A 4,877-nucleotide genomic window follows, 5' to 3' on the forward strand; every position below is an offset into this window, starting at 1 on the left:
AAGAAACACTCCGAAGTCCATCAATCTTGGAGGAAGAAAAGATCCTAGCCATATCAGGACAGGATCAAGGATGGATGACTCCCATAATCAACTACCTCAAGTCAGAAACACTTCCCGCAGATAAAAAGGAGGCAAAAAGGCTAGTACGAGAAGCACAGTACTACACCATAATACAAGACGTCCTATATAAAAGAGGAAGTTCTCGAAGAAGTCCACAGTGGCATGTGCGGCAATCACCTTGGGGCACGAGCCCTTGCCAAAAAGGTACTCCGAGCTGGATTCTACTGGCCGACCTTGCAAAGGGAAGCAACAGAGTTTGTCAAAACATGTCCACCATGCTAAAAGCACGCCAACTTCCACATAGCTACACCTGAAGAACTCATATGCGTTACTTCATCCTGGCCATTCGCAAAGTGGGGGCTCGACCTCCTTGGACCCTTCCCCAGGGGTCCGGACAAGTCAAGTTTCTCATTGCAGGCATAGACTACTTCACAAAGTGGATTGAAGCAGAGCCATTAGCTAATGACACCGCCCAAAGAAGTCAAAAATTTCTACACAGAAACATTGTCACAAGGTTTGGGATCCCATGCTCCATCACCACAAATAATGGTACTCAATTCACCGACACAGGCTTTAGAAATCTGGTAGCTGATTTAAAAATCAAGCACCAGTTTACCCTGTGTAGAGCACCCATAAGCCAATGGACAGGCGGAAGCCACCAATAAAGTCATACTGGCCAGGTTAAAATGGAGATTACAGGATGCCATGGGAGCTTGGGCCGAAGAGCTCCCACAAGTCCTATGTGCATATCGAACGACACCACATTTAACCACTGGAGAATCACCATTCCGACTTGCTTACGGAACAGAGGCAATGATTCCCGTGGAGATAGAAGAAGGATCTTCTAGAATGATCCTCTATAATGAAGATACCAACTCTCAAGCTCAAAGGGAAGAGCTCGACCTACTTCCAGAAGTCCGAGAAAGAGTTCGGATTAGAGAGGAAGCCCTAAAGTGTCGAATGGCTCTGAGGTATAATCGGAAGGTAGTCCAGCGAAGCTTCACCACCAATGACATCATTTTAATCCGAAATGATATCGGAGTAGGTCGGTCAGGAAAAGGGAAGCTAGCAGCTAACTGGAAAGGACCATACCGAGTAGCAGAAGTATTGGGGAAAGGTTACTACAAGGTGTCCGACCTCGAAGGGCGAGAGCTACCAAGGTCATGGCATGCCTGTAACCTAAGAAGGTACTATAGCTAGAGAAAAGTAAAGATCTTAGGTCAAGGGGCACTCTTTTTCCTGAAAAGGTTTTTTAATGAGGCGCCAGACCGATTATAAAGAAGCTGGCAAGATGAAAGCGATAAAAGCAGATTAATGCAAGAAGTTATAAAAAGTAACCCATGAAAAGCGACCTGACGAGGTTTGACTAAAAATGGATTACTAAAATAACTTAATAAGGCCCGACAGAGAAGTCGGACCAACGAAAAGATCACTAAAAAGGAATGAAGACATCTCGCAAGGGCCAAGGAAAGGCCAAAAAGCCAAGACAGAAGTGCCTAGCTATAAAAGTACAAGTCTTGCAAAAAAGACACTACTTAAAAAAGCAAAAGCACAAACAGAGCTAAAAATTCTCCCAAACAAACTATAAAGAAAAGGTTCCCCTTGGAACACTACCTAAAAAGTTGTTGGAACATGACTAAAAAGCTCACATCAAAGGCGCGACCTAGCAAAGCAAGCACGACCCCAAGAAAGTAATAAAAGCCAAAAAGGTTAGAAATAACTTAAGGCTCAAACATGCTTAGCTAAAAGGGGAACAGCTCCGCTCAAACAAAGGAACAATCTCGAAATAGGGCTACAAAGAAGTCGTTTGAACAAACTAAAAAAGGTTATATAAGAACACTAAAAAGTTGTCAGACAAGTTAGCCCAGACACCAAAGGATCACCTCACCCAAGCAGAGAATAGATAAAGCAAGGCATGATCCAAAAGGAAAAAAACCCACACTACAAAAGAAGTCGGACAGGAAAAATATCAACCCTCTGTAAAAATCCACAAAAGTTGCAAAGGTATGATTACCATATCAGCAAAAGTGTATCCATCAGAATAAAACATTAAAAGACTCAAACGCCACCTGAGAGGCAGCCCAGAAGTTTAAAGTGTTTGTTTTTTCAAAACAAAAGTTGCTGAGAAGTAACTAACAGTCACAAAAGTCAACCGCAGAAAGATTTACAGATAAAACAAGTTCAAAAGTCCACAAGTCAGACTATAACACAAACACAGAAGGTTATAGAGGATCCAAATTCTCCCCAGTGGTAGCATCCTTGGCTGGAGGAGGAGGAATAGTCGAGATCGGGACAGCATCAACAGTTTCATCCGAACGGTTCAGAATCTGCACATCGGGCTTGGACTCTGGATGGTCGACCTCTGAAGGGACGGAAGAAGCTGAGGCTGCTGAGGCTTTCCCTGGTGGCACAAGAGGAGGGCCCTCATCCTCATCATCAGGGGTAGGCACAATCTTGCCATCCACCACCACATTATCCACACTAAACAAGGAGAGATCGGCCTCAGGAGCAATAACTTAGACCTGAGCCTTCAGGATCTCGAACATGTCAGTCATACTATTTACCATGTGACCTTGAAGCTCGGCATAATCATCTTGAGCCGATTGAAGTCTCTCCTTGGTTTCTAGCAGCTCGCCGTAGATCCGGGTATAGCTCTCCTTATACTTCTTTGCAGCCTCATCAGCCAAGTTAGCAGCTGCCTCCATCCTAGTAGCACGCTCATTTTCCTTCTCCACATTAATTTACAACTTTGCAACCTTGGCATCGAGCTCATCCTTCAGACCCTTCACCATATCAAACTCAGCTCGGGCATCCTCCAGAAAGGCCTTCATAGCATGGACAGGGGACTCTCTAACAACTCGAGACAAGGCCGCACCAACGTTGGCCATCCGAATACTATTACTTGTTATGAAATCAAGATGATGAAGGGTCGAGACATCATCCAGAGGTACCCTGCCATGTGGAGCAATCAATTCTATGGCAAAGGCAATGCCATTAAACTCTTTATCATTCAAATCATCGGTCCCAACAGTTTTTTACTTCTTGGGAGGGGGACCAGTAGCAGGAAGAGAGGAAGCATGACCAGGAGTCGGTCGAACAGGGTCAGAGGGAATCGTCTGAACTTGTGGTGTCGGAATGATCTTCCTCGGGCCCGAAGCGTCAGAAGTCGGCTTGTTCGGAGGCACCTGAGAAGACCCTTCTCCCGAGGTCTTCGCCGTCAAGTTTTGGGCAGCACTCGCCCTTTTCGCCCTCCGGAAGGCCTTCATGGAATCTGAAGATTTTACCATTTCTGAAAAGGAAACCAGCAAAACAAGTTATAATAATAAAGAGGGATAAAAAGTACAAACAATAGAAGAAAACCACTTCTAAAAGAAGTCAGATGCTACCTAGCTCGGCACGAAAGAGGGAGGGATCTCCGAGAAATCTCTTGGTGTCCAGATGAGGAAGATCCCCCCAGTGCTCCTCTAGATCACCCACAAAGGCCTGCTCAACCTCATCTAAACTTTCTCAAGAATACTTGGGAGATAATATATCTTTTTGCCAACACAAAGAAAAGGTCGGCTCCTCATTCTCATCTAAAAAGAAAGGTCGGGCATTCTCGACAGCTCGGACCTTAAAGTAATAGTTCTTAAAATCTCAGAAGGACTCGTCAAACATTGAAAAAACCTTCTTTCCCTGGGTAGCTCGGAAAGAAAACCAAGAAGCTTTCTACTTAGCCACTCCAGGTTTAGTCAAAACAAAAAGATAAAGAAAAAGGGGCGTCGTAGGTCGGACACCTAATTCTTAGCACAAAAGCTGGAAAATCTTAATGAAGGCCCAAGAGTTTGGATGAAGCTGGGAGGGAGCCACATTATAAGTCCATAAGAGGTCGGTCTCAAAAGCAGAGAAAGGAATGGTGATATTCAACTGACTAAAGAAGTAATCATAAGCATAGAAGAAGGGCCGTTCTCCTTGAGTCAAGGGAGGGAAACTAACCCTCTCCTCAGGATCAGGCGACACTAGTTCATAATTCTTTTCATCATCCCTATTGCTACAGATCCTATGGAATCTCCTAAGCCTCACTTAGTACTCAGGATCAGCTATGGTCACACACATCAAGACTATTGAATCCAGCCAATCGGCCATACCCACAGGAACTCTGGTAGACATCTCGATAATGTTTTTTCGTGAAGACATAGGCCGACTATCCCAACAGCAAGAAAATGAAGAAATGATCACTACCAAACAACTCAGACAGTAAAAGAAGGGCAAAGAAACAATCAACAAAGTGTCAGATATGACAGCAAAAGGGAAGCCCCAGGACTCACAAAGAACGGAGGATCAACACCAAAGCCCAGGGGCACCCTTTAGAGGCAACAAACAGAGCAAGAACCCAGAAAAGAAAAGCAACGCAATATCAGAGCCCTAACCAGCCCTAACCTTCTCAAACAATAGAAAATACGAGGAGTTCAACCCAAGTACTAGTATTTCTTCATACAAGCAGCAAAGACAAAAGACCATAATTATCAGAAAAACCAGACCTCGCAAGAATCACCAAAAGTTTCAACCTTTTCTACTAAAGTGTAACAAAAACCAAAACTTTATGCAAAGGGAAAGCATGCAAGAGTAAAAGCAATAAGAACGATAAGCAAAAACAGCATGAAGAAGAAGAAAGGGTATGAAGCGAAGCACCAACCTGCAAAGGATAAAAAGCGACGACGGAGATGTAGCACGAACGGTCCAACAAAAGCTTTGAAACTTCTAAAAAGAAGAAAATCTGGGGCAAAGTTCTCACAAGATGGTTTTCTTCTCAGGAAAGTGAAAATCAAAGGCACAAG

Source organism: Arachis ipaensis, chromosome B01, assembly GCF_000816755.2.
Source record: "Arachis ipaensis cultivar K30076 chromosome B01, Araip1.1, whole genome shotgun sequence".
Lineage (NCBI taxonomy): Eukaryota > Viridiplantae > Streptophyta > Magnoliopsida > Fabales > Fabaceae > Arachis > Arachis ipaensis.